Source organism: Leptinotarsa decemlineata, unplaced genomic scaffold (assembly GCF_025532065.1).
Source record: "Leptinotarsa decemlineata unplaced genomic scaffold, Ldec_3_MD MMD2_P_RNA_scaffold_14, whole genome shotgun sequence".
In the NCBI taxonomy this organism is placed as follows: domain Eukaryota; kingdom Metazoa; phylum Arthropoda; class Insecta; order Coleoptera; family Chrysomelidae; genus Leptinotarsa; species Leptinotarsa decemlineata.
This window is the reverse complement of record NW_027412528.1, coordinates 5,361,786-5,376,793: the sequence shown is the minus strand read 5'-3', so window position 1 is coordinate 5,376,793 and position 15,008 is coordinate 5,361,786. Positions and strand designations below refer to the sequence as shown.

The 15,008-nt window shown below is 32.6% G+C and overlaps 1 long non-coding RNA gene across 1 annotated transcript; it reads left to right on the top strand.

Annotated features, from left to right (window-relative positions):
- Positions 1-216: 216 nt before the first annotated feature.
- Positions 217-8,139, top strand: LOC141483006 (uncharacterized). Its single transcript, XR_012465854.1, has 2 exons — positions 217-1,019; positions 6,058-8,139. It is a non-coding gene; the product is annotated as an uncharacterized lncRNA (long non-coding RNA).
- Positions 8,140-15,008: the final 6,869 nt, after the last annotated feature.

Below are 15,008 nucleotides of genomic sequence, written 5' to 3'. Positions count from 1 at the left end.
CCCAATCATCAATATTCATGTCACCAACTTTTTTTACCAAGTGTTGCCAGTCATCCTCACTTTGAATATCTTCGGAGATATCATTGCTGAATTCTTCTTCGCTTTCAGTCAATATTGTATTGACTTCTTCTGATGATGATGACCATTCATCAGTTGTTTTTCTCTTTCTATTCACTCGTTTTCGGGATGAATCGTCATTTTCTATGAGACAATTACATTTTTTGACCACTTTCCCTGGACTTGATGCCAACATTCCCTGGACTATGATGCCAACTTTCCCTGGACTATCCACAGAGATAAAACCCGGAAAATGCTGACACACCTTTTATTTCGAATGTTATCTTTTATTTCGAACGTTATCTTTTATTCCGAACGTTATCTTTGTTTATTGTTGATGACTATGCTTTAAACCAAACTTTATCTGCATGAATGTGCTCAGATATAAGTCATTATGTTATTCATTACTGCTTACTAATATTTTGTTCTAGAATGTTCTTTATTACGCTTAGTATTCTCATATATAAATACTATGACTTATGTATTGTACTCAGTTCAGTTTTCACTTCAGTTACGACACGTTGTTACCTGCTGTCTATTAAATAAAACAACACATAGTAAGAATCGAACTGTTCTTTATTTGTGGGTGTTATTTCATATTCAAGAGTAATTCAACCAAGCTGTCAGTAAACTGTTCTCACAACACGGAGGGGCTTCAACGAACCACAATTGCTTGAGGTCCAACGTAATTGGCGCAGTCGGTAGGATACCTGTACAGGCAACAAGCAAAACCAATTGCCTGGTGATTACCAAATCTTCAACAGGAGCACCACCAACAACCACAGTGTACCGAAGAGGACTGGATATTCTCTCTCGACACACAGGGCAGATTCTTGGACTGGATATTCAAGAAGAAGCTAACAACCTTTCTGGACGACCGATTGTCCCTGGACTGGTTCAACAAACAGAAAAACAAAGCAGAAAGCAGACAACCCAAGAGATATACATACCACACACACAAAGTGAGTCTCTCATTCTCATTCCCTACATTTCATATCCTATATATTTACTCCTTATTTTGTTTTAACTTAGTTGGTTCCTAGCGAATTATAGTAACTATTATTTTATGTTTCGTAATTTGCAAAATCTCGCAAACAAAAACAAAGAATTAAGACAGCAAATAAAACAAATTTTTAACGAATCTTATTCTACTTCTGAAGAAGAAAATATTAATACCTTTTATCCAGATTTAGACTCAATAACTCAAGATTTATCAACTTTAAATATTTCTGAAATAACTCCAAATACACCAAACGTAACAATGGTTGACACAAATTATCAACAACTAAGACTATTTTTAGATATAATTCCAACTTTTGATGGAAATGCATGTGAGTTGAATAATTTCATTTCAGTTTGCAATGAAACATTTATACAATATAATAATGAATCTGAAGCTATAAAAAAACTTATTTTGAGAGCAATTATCGGAAAATTGAGAGGAAAAGCACTTACCTTAGTCTCCAGTAGAACAGAATTAAATACATGGAATCAAATTAAAGATTTATTAAAACTTTCATTTGCCGATCAGAGATCTTTTACATGTTTACTACAAGAATTGCACAGTTTAAAACCCTACTCGAAAGAAAATCCTTACAATTTTGGTGTTAGATGTCAATATACTAGAAGTTTAATTTTTTCTTCTATAAACAATGATCCAAATTTAACACAATCAGGAAAAATTGCCCAAATTAGTAACATTGAACAATTAATTTTGGTCACATTTTTAAAACATTTGCCACCATTAATTCAAATGGGTGTTAGATTGAAAAACCCAACTTGTTTAGAAGAAGCATTGACACACGTCATTGAAGAAGAAAATTTTCTTTCATTAGTCAATGATGGAAAAAGAAATAATACTCAACAAATCCCATCTCCAAATTTTAAAACACCAATGGCACCAAAACAAAATTATTCACAACCCCAAAGTCACCAATATTATCAAACTCCTAATCAACAATTTCAAATTCAAAACCAATTACAGCAAAACCCTCAATACCAATTTCATACACCTCAAAACAAGACTTTTCCAAGTCAACCCATTCAAGTGAATCCAAGACAGGTTCCACAGAAGTTCTTTACAAACAAGCAAGTTTTTGGTAATACTAAACCTAATAATACTAATGTATGGAAACCTAAAAATCAAATTTCATCTCATAGACCTACACCAATGTCAACAGTAACTAAAAATATACCATCAAGAAATGATTTTTTCAAAAGTCAATCTAAACCAACTTTTCGATCTGAAGAAATTCACGCGATTGATCCAAATTTAAATGATGATGAAGAAAATGAAGAAAATAATTTTGAACTCAGTTATTCTAATGAACAATCATTCTCGGAATCAGAAAATGATCAAATTGATGAAATATTAGATCCAATAATAGAAACTGAAGATGAAAATTTTATTTTAACAGCCTATGGAAAGGAAACCACTTAGAAATTAATTGCAGTGACAATAGAAAGCTACCTTTCATAACAATAGAAGGACATCATAAACCATTAAATTTTCTTATCGATTCAGGCAGCCATATTTCTTTAATAAATCCAATTATAGCTAAAGAATATTATTCAGAATACATATTTATTAAACCGAATATGATTAAAACATCTTGTGGACAACAGTTAGCTAAATATGAAGCTCATATTCCCGCATTTTCAGAATTTCAAATCAATGAAAAAATTGTTTTCACTTTATTTGATTTTCATCCATTTTTCGACGGATTAATAAGTTTTAAAGATATTAAAAACATGGGTTTTAATTGGAACTTACAAGAAGGTTATTTAATTAGAGGAAATGTTAACCTACCTGTTAAACAATGTTCTCCTTCAGAATATAGTTTATATAGTATTAGTTTAAATGAAAATGAAATTTTAAGAACAAAGCTACCAACTAATGCAACAGTTGATGGAACATACTACATTCCATATAAAGAGATAAATGAACATTGCTTTATACCAGAAAGTATTACAACAGTAGAAAACGGTTATGCAATTGTGGAAATTCATAATGTTAGCATTAAAGATACTTATGTAAAAATGACATCACCATTAGAAATTTACCCTTTAATAGATTGTGAACTTTTTAAAACCGAAATAATTAATTCGAGTCCATATCCCGATTCTGAACAAATTGAAAATTTATTAAGACTAGATCATCTCAATGAAGAAGAAAAATTCAAAGTACTTAAATTATGCAAACAATTTCATACTATATTTCAATACCCAAATCAACCCCTATCTTCAACAACTCAAACCACTCATGTAATCAGAACCACTGATGATGAACCCGTTTATACCAAATCTTATAGATTTCCAGAAATTCACAAAAAAGAAGTTCAAGACCAAATTCAAAAAATGTTAGAGGACGGAATTATTAGAAATAGTTCTAGCCCTTGGTCAAGTCCTATTTGGATTGTTTCCAAAAAACCAGATGCTTCAGGAAAACCAAAATGGCATATAGTAGTCGATTATAGGAAACTCAATTCAAAAACTATTCAAGACAGATTTCCTATCCCAAATATAGACGATTTGTTAGAAAAACTAGGTAGAGCCCAATATTTCACAACACTAGATTTAGCTAGTGGATTTCATCAAATCAGAATGCACCCCGATAGTATTGAAAAAACGGCATTTTCAACAGAAACAGGACATTTTGAATTCCTTAGAATGCCCTTTGGATTAAAAAATGCTCCTTCAACATTTCAAAAAATGATAAATGAAACTTTAAAATCCCAGCTGAATAGAATATGCTTAGTATACATGGACGACGTTATAATTTTTTCTTCAACTTTGGACGAACATATCAAAAACCTTAAAGAAGTTTTCAAACAATTTGATAAATATAATTTGAAAATACAATTAGATAAAAGCGAATTTTTGAAAAAAGAAGCTGAATTTTTAGGTCACATTATAACAACTGACGGAATCAAGCCAAATCCCAGAAAAATTGAAGCAATAACAAAATTCCCAATTCCTAAAACACATAAAGAAATTAAAAGTTTTCTAGGAATGATTGGTTTTTATAGAAAATTCATTGACAATTTAGCTAAAATTACAAAACCTCTTACACTTTGTTTAAAAAAAGGTAAAAAAGTAGAACACACAGCTGAATTTATTGAAGCTTTCGAAACCTGTAAAAAACTTTTATGTAATGATCCTATTTTAGGTCATCCAGATTTTTCTAAAACATTTATACTGACCACAGACGCAAGCAAATATGCTATTGGAGCAGTTTTATGTCAAGAAGGAAAACCAATTTGCTATGCTAGCCGTACTCTAAATCCAAATGAAATAAATTATTCAGTCATTGAAAAAGAAATGTACGCTATAATATGGGCAGTGAAATATTTCCGACCATACATTTTTGGCCGTCATTTTAAAATTAAAACTGATCATAAACCCTTAAAATGGTTAGATAGTTTAAAAGAACCAAATTCTAAATTAGTTCGTTGGAAATTACAACTATCTGAATACGATTATGAAATTGATTATATAAAAGGAAAAGAAAACATAGTTGCAGATGCACTATCAAGAAATCCATTAGAGAATGCATCAATTATTAACGAACCAGGTGATATAGATAAAATTATAGAAGAATTCATTGATGAATCTGAAAATTATACATCTACAATTCATTCTGCAGAAGAAATGCCTTTACTTACTTTTCCATATGCAGATAAACCCCTGAATTATTATAAACATCAAATGATTATAAAAATATCGGACTCATCACCTGTACCACTTTGCATAAGAGAAAAAATTTTTGATAATCAAAGATATTTCATAAATCTCAGAAAAAGATACATGGAAGAAGATTTAGAAAAATTCGTAAACGATTTAGTGAACAACATTACTTATTATTTATACTTCCCAGACAAAGAACATGAAAAGTATTTTCTGAAATTAATTCAAGAAAAACTAATTAGAATAAATTCCAAATTGATAATTTGTTCCAGTAAAGTTAATGATGTAACATCAGAAAAAGAAAAATTAGATAAAATGAATTATCATCATGTTTATAAAACCGGACATAGAGGAATAGAAACAACTATAAACTCAATGAAAAGAAATTACTATTGGCAAAATATGGATAAAGACATAACAAATTATATAAACAATTGTAACATTTGTCAGAAATCAAAATATGAAAGACAACCAAATAATTTTGAATTTTTACCCGTTCCAATAGGTACAAAACCATTTGAAAGAATTCATATTGATGTTTTGTCAATATCGAAAGAAAAATTTTTCACTTTAATTGACACATTTTCAAAATTTGCGCAAGCCTATCCAATAATGGGAATAAATGGAATAAACATATTAGATGCTCTTTTAACATTCATATCACACTATGGCGTACCGCATACTATTGTTTGTGACGGAGGTTCAGAATTTAATAATCAAAATTTTCTTGATTTTTGTAAAATTCATAAGATAAATGTACATTTCACAACACCTAAAAACCCCAATTCTAATAGTTATATAGAAAGATTTCATTCAACATTATTAGAACAAGTAAGAACTCAGACTAGACAAAATCCAGCAGAATCTTTAAGTAACCTTGTTAAATATTCATTGTTACATTATAATAATTCAATCCATTCAACAACCGAATTTACCCCCTTTGAAATTGTTACCGGACATTTTAATACAAAAGATCCATTTGACCTAGCAGAAAAAGATGTTATATCAAAATATGTTCATGATCATAAAGAGAATCTTCAGAAAACGTATAAAGATATTAATAAAAAACTAAATGAGAAAAAAAATATTAAATTGCAAAAGATAAACTCTAAACGAACAAAACCAATGGATATATCCCAAGATGATCAAATATATCATAAAGAACAAACACGAGACAAACTAGCTTCAAAATTTATAAAAATAAATCCCATTGCTCAAACAGATAATAAAATAAAAACTGATAACTCCAAATATTCAAAACATAATTTGAAAAAACGTAAAAAATATTAATCTATTTTTTTTGTATTATTTCAGATGATTCTATTGGTCATCATTCTCTCATTTATTATCTTGCCTTACCCTAGCGAAACATCAATACAAAAACTCAATAACCCTATTCTACCCATAAACTTAGAAGAAACAAAGATTATTGTAAGTAAACATACTTTTGTCAGTTATATGAATATTACAGAACTTTTAGAGATGAAACAAAATTTAGACTTCCAATTAAATTTTATCAACGAAAAACAAAATGTAAGCTATCAGTCAGATTTGTTACTTAGACAAGCAAATACAATATCTACACAAGTTGATCACCAACTACAAACAATCAACCCACATGTTATCTCCAAACGCGGATTAATAAATCTCGGAGGAAAAATATCTAAATGGTTATTTGGTACTCTCGATAATGATGATGGTGAAAGAATTAATACAATCCTCAACCATTTAAATAAAAACGATCATTTATTACAAGAGGCAATCAACAGTCAAATATCTATAGCAAAAGAATTCATGGTACAAACTAATCGAACATTATTTCAAATCAGGTCAAATATACTTATAACAATGAATTTAATAAATAAATTTGAGAAAGAAATCAATGAAATAAATGTTCTTCATTTAATTATTGATTCTTTAATTAATTTCCAAAGTCAATTAAATCAAATTATTAATGCAATAACATTTGCTAACTTTCATAGAGTTCATCCAACATTTCTCTCGATGGAAAATTTAAATACAATTAAAAATAAAATGAATACGTTATATTCTTCAAATCAAATAGCAAATTTCAAAAATCAACATAGTTATTATACCTTCTTAGGAATTCAACTAATGTTTACAGAACAGAAAATTGTTTTCCTAATACATTTTCCAATATTGAGTCCCATTCCATATAAAACCTATTTTATCTATCCTATTCCACTTCAAAATAAAATCATTCCACCTCAAAAACCTTACCTTATTTTGAATGAGAGAAATGAGCTATACCAATATCAAGACGAGCCATGTGCTGAAATTGAAGATACTTGCTATTGCCAGAACAAACTTCAAACAGAAGAGGATTGCATCGTAAAAATTATTCTGAACAATGATGCCACCAATTGTTCAACTGCTATGGTACACCTAGATCAAGCCATAGCCAATCAAGTGACTCCAGACAACATCATTTTCACGACACCTTCCAATATCATTCTAACTGAAAGCTGTTCCATTGAAACACACCATGAGGTACAACCTGGAAGCTACCTCATTACAATTCCAAAATCATGCTATTTTCTTGTGGATCAAGAAAAATTCATTCATGGAAACGACGAATTATCCCCAATGACAGTGATAAAACTTCCATCACTGGATATCTCCACTCTCTCTACAAGGACTATCAAAGTGAAACTTAATAAAATGGACTTAGAAGAACTCCAACATCTGACTTCCAAGATGAATACTCATCATGAAGTTAATTTATCCCAAGTGCCAATGCCTGGACAATCATTACCTGTATGGATGATTGTTATCATTTGTTTAATGGTCAGCCTTGCCATTTACATCTTAGTGACATGTTACTATAAAACATGTTATCCCTACAACTTGATCCAGCATCTTCGAAGAAGACAACTATACAAGAAAACTTCCATAGATGACTTAGAGATGGATGGTCAGACCAGCCAACCAGACCAACCCTAGTCTTCCACTTAAGAGGGGAGGAATTACATTTTTTGACCACTTTCCCTGGACTTGATGCCAACATTCCCTGGACTATGATGCCAACTTTCCCTGGACTATCCACAGAGATAAAACCCGGAAAATGCTGACACACCTTTTATTTCGAATGTTATCTTTTATTTCGAACGTTATCTTTTATTCCGAACGTTATCTTTGTTTATTGTTGATGACTATGCTTTAAACCAAACTTTATCTGCATGAATGTGCTCAGATATAAGTCATTATGTTATTCATTACTGCTTACTAATATTTTGTTCTAGAATGTTCTTTATTACGCATAGTATTCTCATATATAAATACTATGACTTATGTATTGTACTCAGTTCAGTTTTCACTTCAGTTACGACACGTTGTTACCTGCTGTCTATTAAATAAAACAACACATAGTAAGAATCGAACTGTTCTTTATTTGTGGGTGTTATTTCATATTCAAGAGTAATTCAACCAAGCTGTCAGTAAACTGTTCTCACAACACGGAGGGGCTTCAACGAACCACAATTGCTTGAGGTCCAACGTAATTAGACCAAGATCTTTACCGACCCCATGAACATTAGGATTTCTCATTTTAGTTTTCGATTTGTTTAATGATTCATCTTTTTTTTTCAATCGCTGTATCACATCATTGCTTGTCACCACCTCTGCGCCATTACAAACTTTTCTTTTGGGCTTCTTGATTTGCTGGGCTGAATTTGTGGAATTTTTTACAGTTCTGAGAAGGAGTGCCTCAAATGAAATATCATTTGCATCGTTTGGCTTACTTCTAGAAGGTTCTGCTGTTTTTTCAACTTCCGAAGAAGAACCTGCTGATATGTCTCTAGAAGTTCTTGCTTGGATGTCTCTATCACTATTTGTTGATGGACAGTTTGAACGATCAATTTCCATATGTTTGTTTGGCGGATCTGTATGCATCTGAATAGGAGGATCGACATTGTTTTGACCGGAGACATTTTGACGTACAGTAACAATATTTTGTGATGTTTTCCACCTTCTGAGAGCTTCCGAATCGAGTTCTTCTGGTATGACTTTATCATCGAATGGCGAAATCCCCCCTTTTTTGAACCCGCTTTTGATGATATCTGCACCAAACTCGACCTATCAATGAAGAAAACTGTTTCTTAGGAATTTTCATTCCATGGTGTTCCCTTTGCCACTTCACTAATTTAGCATCCCAATAAGATTTTAAGGAACGAAACACAGCTAGGTCAAGTGGTTGGAGTAAGTGAGAAGAGTGTGGAGGTAACTTTAATATAGTGATCTGCTGTTCAATTGCTGATTGAATCACCCCAACAGTTATGTGGGTTGAATGTCCATCATAAATAAGAAGGATTGGTCCATCTGTACCAATATTTGGAATTAGGGTTCGCTTAAAGTAATTTTCAAAAACCTCAGTTTCCATCCAACCCTTCTTTGTAGCTGCGTACGCTGTTCCTGGATATTCTGATCCCTCTGATCCTACCCATTCATTCCATATGCTCTTTTCTTTGAATACGATCAATGGGGGTAGTTTATTCCCAGAAGCACTACAAGCCATCAACACAGTAGTGTTTTCACGGCCCGGCCCGCTTGTTGTTCTTGTGGATGGAGCACCGATTTTCCTAACTACTTTAGTCTTCGAGGGATCTGAAGAAAAACTGGATTCGTCTAAATTCCAAATCTGGCTCGGTTTATCATTCAATCCCAAGTCATCCAAGTTTTTTTTTCAGTAGCTTGAAGTATTCTTGTATAATGAAAGGGTATACGGATTTCTTCCGAGCCACTTCTACACTTTGAGGCTTCTTTATGGAAAGCCTATGTCTCTTTCTGAAATTGATAAACCAGTCTGAACCTGGCCTACCATTTTTGAATTGGGTGTTTATTTTATTTTCCAACACAAATCTCTCAACTAGGTCCAGTACTTCTGTACGAGACAGGCCAAAACCCCACTTCTCCATACAGCAGAGGCCATCAGCTAATTGCCTTTCCAGTTCTATTGGAATGTGGGGTTTTCTACCAAAACTTGAACTTTTGTCCCCCCTTCTTCCTTTGACATGGTCCTTCAGTGTAGTCACTGGGATATCATGAAGTTCACTGGCTCTCTTGACTGTTAATACTCCTGCTTTTATATCATTTACGGCTCGTTGTAGAGTCTCTTGTTTGTATTTTTTCGCGCGATCACTCTTTCTCTTATAATTTCGAACCATGTTTCGAAATGTTCCTACAATAAATAACATTTGTAAGTATTTATATTGTATCACCAAATTGCTTACGATATAAGGGGGCAAGTGCGCCTTCCGAACGCACTTGCCCCAGTCTTAGGGAACGCACTTGCCCCTAGATGCTAATTTTGTGGGGCAAGAGCGACCCCCACGCTAACAAAAAAATTAAGATAAATCTCAAAATATCAAAATTCGGTGATGGTTTGATTATATAAAAGAGGAACATTAAACATGCAAACTTCGAAAGAACGCAAAAATACACAACGAATTGATTAAATGAAAATATACTTACGTACTCGTCTTACTAGCGAAATGACACTGCTTGTCTGAACACGACTAACGTACGCAACAGAGGCAATCATGCGCCATATATTCTTGCGCGCACTGTTGCCAAGAGTTGTACCACCGTATTAATTCCGTAAAAATCCGAAAATTATTGTATTTGAAGTTTTTGCAAGCCAAGGACGCTCTAGCCCCAAAGTCGCACTTACCCCAACTTACCTTAGCGTAAATATTTTTCATGAAAATAACGGAATTACATTCACACAATTCAACTAACAATGAAGCAAAAAATTTTAATAAACGTAACTAATAACTAATTATTGAAATGTTTCGATTCAGTGCAACAATTAATTCTAACTCATATTCTAGTAGCCTCCACTAATCCACCACGTATTTCGATACATGTGTCGTAGCGCTTACGAATGTTTCTGATTACGTTCCTTAGTTCCTGAGGGCTAATATCTGCACATTCCTACCTGTCGATTCCTTGCACAAAGTTAATTTCTATCTCTTGAGCGGTTTTTGTAAACCTTTTGTGTGAGAAGTCCCCAGAGAAAAAAGTCCAAAACTGTGAGGTCTGGAGATCTGGGAGGCCACTCTATAAACGGACTACCACGGCCTATCCATCGGTTTGGAAAATAATAATTCGTTCGTTCAATATTCCACACCAGACGTTGATGTTTTGGGAATACTGGCTTTTACAGTTTATTACCCAGTTAGGATTATCCGCTGCCCAATAGCGACAATTCTGTGACGACACTACTCCATTTGTAGTGAAAGTGGCTTCGTCGCTATATAAAATATTTTTTAGGAAATTTCTATTGTTTAAATATTCCCCTAGGGCCCATAAACAATATTCCAGGCGTCTTGCTTCGTCGCCTTCTTGAAGTTTGTGTAAAAATTTTGGTTTAAATAAAAGGTGTAATATTCTTCGCCTTGAGACATCTCCGAATAGTTTCTCGTGGAAATCTAAATCTAAAGTGTCATTCCTTATACTGGCATTAGGATTATTTCCGAAATAATCCAAAATGATTTGATCATTCCTGTCATTCCTGTTTCGCCTTTGTACAAGATTACTTTTTAACATCATTTTTGATACTGCACCAGTTTCATTGAATATTTTATTTATCGTACCGCAGCTAATACGAGGACGATCTGGATGTCTCTCATTAAATACTCTACAAACCTCTCTAGCACTTCTAACGCCATCTCCCGAAAGGCGTACAATTTCAACTTTCTCTCTTACGCTCAATCTTGCAGCCATGAGACAAAATAATTCGAAGAACTGTAAGGTGTTGACAATAGTACACTTGAATTTTTCACAAGTGTCAAACTGTAATATCATTTCCATGGCAACTAAGATTTAAATTGAAATATTAGGTCTTAGTTTTAGTTAATTTGCGTAAAAACTTGAATGTAATTTCGTTATTTTCATTAAAAATATTCACGCTAGTTGTTTTTTTTATCTGGCGGCACTTTATTGTTGAAATCATAAAAAAAATATTCTCATGGCTATATCTGTTGATATAGGGAATTTTTTGTAAATGTTATCTGTGTGAGTTTTCGAATTTTTGAGTTGTCATAACTTTATTAATAATGAATATTTTTTCATGAAATGTTGGTCACAACTGTTTAGAGGCACTCTGAATCCAGTGGCGTAGTGATTTTTTCAATAAAAAAATCGCTAATAAAAAATCCCGATTTTCGACTAAGAAAAAATATCGTAGTATGTCCTGAACTTTAATAAACATTTCAAATTTTGTCCCAAGGTAGACCTTTTAGTACTTGACATTTAAAAAAAAATAATTAAAATCGGTTTACAACTTCAAATTTTAGGGGGGTGTTTCCATTAAAAATGGGTCACACTGTATAATCAATATTGAACAAATCTTTCATATCCTTGAAAAGCAATTTCAATTATTTGCAATCCAGTTTTACCAATTGGTCGCATTGAAAATATTTGATCAACAATTTTTGTTAGGTGGTCTTCTTGTAAATGTGTGCCATAAGCAACAGTTCCAGTTTTGACATAACTATTAAAAATGTCAAACCAATTATTAATATATTCAATAAATTTTGCCAAATCCTCATTTTCTTTAATGTTTTGAGATGGTTTGTACCGTAAAAGTGCTTTTCCTACAGTATGTGATAAAAGTTTAGCAGCCATTTTCACATTCTGCCTTTGACTTTTCTCACACTCAAGGTGAGATTGATTGCTTTTCCAGCAGGGATTAACTTCGGCATTTGTTAAACTAATAAGTGCCTAAAGGGGCTCTTTGGTAATTTTTATATTTCCATACAAAATGAAACCTGTGTTAAGTAACCAATTACGAATGAGCTTCAAAAGATGTGAAGCATCAGCAAACATAAACATTTTTATCAGTGCCAGGATGAAGAAAGAAGGTTTTATTATGATCAACCGCCAATTCTTTCCATAATCCAATATTTCCACCTCCAGTCACTTACACATGCCACCACATTATAATTAATTTTGTGCAATTCAGAAATAATATTTAGCAATATTTCCCTTGTAATATTTTGGTCAAATGCAATATAGACTGGTTGCTTCCACTTAGAAAAGAGCCCACGAGCTTGTACAACTTGCATATAACTGTGGGGTCTCATAATTTCATCATTTGTTACGTAATAATGTTAAACAGATTTAACTTTTATTTCATTAAATTGTAGAACAACTGTTTTCTCAAAACGAGTGAAATCGTCTCCAGCTAATTTCATCATCATTAAAATATGTTTTAATACACCTTGACTCATATCCAACCTTGCTGCCTATCGTCTTAAACTTGACAGTGCTGGTAAAGGATTTCTAAAATACAAAACACATTTTATGCTATAATATCTTATAGTAAATGCTGCAGCTATCTCATCTTGAGTCCAGTGAACACTCTTCTTTTTATTTGAAAGCAAATCCATCTGATTTTTAGTAAGAATGGAATTCAAGATGTTCTCAGCAATATTTGTTTTGGTAGTTGGCTTTGCATAACATTTGTAGTGTTTATTTTTGTAATAATTGGCAAGATTTTTTAAATTATTCGTTTTGTTTCTACAGTGAAGTTTTAAATTGTGATGATCTCTAAGCAGGAGCTCATATTTTGCTTTATAATCAATGCCCACCATGTCAACAGAGGGTCCAAGTTCTTGTTCTCCTTGTATATTTTGTTGATCAGCTTGAGGTTGAGGAGATACAATATAATGAGGAGAGGAGCAACTTTGAGATGTGGATGGCTTAAAATTATCCAAATTTGATTCAACTAACATACTGATAGTTTCATTGTGTTTTTTTATGTAAGGCTCTAATATTGCGACTTGTATTTTGTAAAAATTTCCTCTCTTTATCAATTGTTAGATAATTTAGGTTAACACTAGGTACTGCAGTTTTTTTTAATTCACGAGGCAGAGGCAAACCTATAAAAAAAACATATTTATTTCAAGCAGTAAATTAATAGAATAAGTTTTTACCTAACAATTCATTTTCAAGGTCTCGTTCATAATCATTTTCTGTAAAATGTTTGGAACAAAAATCCATTTCTGAGAGTGAATTTATCGCCTCTTTTGCAGCGACGAATCCATTCTTTTTGCTAAGTTGTGGAAACAATATCCTTAACAACAGGAAAAGAGTGAAATCGGTAATATTAGTGCAAAAGGTCGTATGTAAAAATTAATTACTTCACAGGGGAGCATAAAAACTGATTATTTCCGTATGATTTATTAGTATTTCATTATTATATTTCTGTCTGCTGTTTCCATAGTAGCTAATGTTTAATGTAAATTTGAGCCCGTCGGTTTTGTACATAAAACACCTTAAATCGGTGACGAAAGTGTCACCGTTTTTGATCCGGGACGAATGCTTTTGTAGTAACCATTAGAAAAATCATAAAAGTCCTTGTAATTTAAACTTTCCACATGATATGACCTGGGGTTCTTTCGTGCATCTCTAACATCTCTCACAAAGACAGCGGGTATAAAATATTCACGCTTCCTAAGCTTTTTCTTAATTAGACTATGCATACTGTCTACTTTAATTTGGGTATGCCCAACTTCTAAATATTTTTGAAACGCAGTAACTACTTTTTTCATAGCAAAATACAGAAAAGCATTAGCCACAGTTTCACACCTGTTTTGGTAAGTTCAACCATCACTCCAAATAATCATTTCGGTGGTGTCTGTTTTTTTTGTAATTCCTTGCTTAAGAACCTTACCAGCAATGATGCGAATACATCACTCTCTAAGTTCCCATTTGCCTCATGCCAGATGTAGCATATTCCATCATGTGTTGCCAAATTAAATGCAGACCAATTGTGGATTTTTAGTTTTGTTTTGTAATATGCCACGGATGCTTTTATATCAGGACAAGTCATTACTTTTTATACGTCAATTGCATAAACTGAGATTTCTCTTGATTTTTCAGCTCTGGACTTATTATTTTTCTCCAAGCAGATGCGTTTGTACTCATTGTACAGTTGGATTTTGTTTTCCCACACTGGTTCTAGGTAACTTTTAGATGTCCTGGCTCGACAATAATGGGATTCCATTTTCGGTAACGAGTCCAGAAACTGACATACCCCAGACCTTTTTTGAGACAGTGGAAGAGAATTAGGTAGTGGAGGAGTATCATTCACATCAAGCAGATTTTTCAATTCATCATTGCAATTAATGTGTTCATTGGTACTTTGGTTGAAGGCTTTGTCCAAGGGTGATTTTTTTAACCAAGCATGAACCGATTTTTCATCTAGACAAAATGTGTTCAGGAACATTTTTTTGCATACT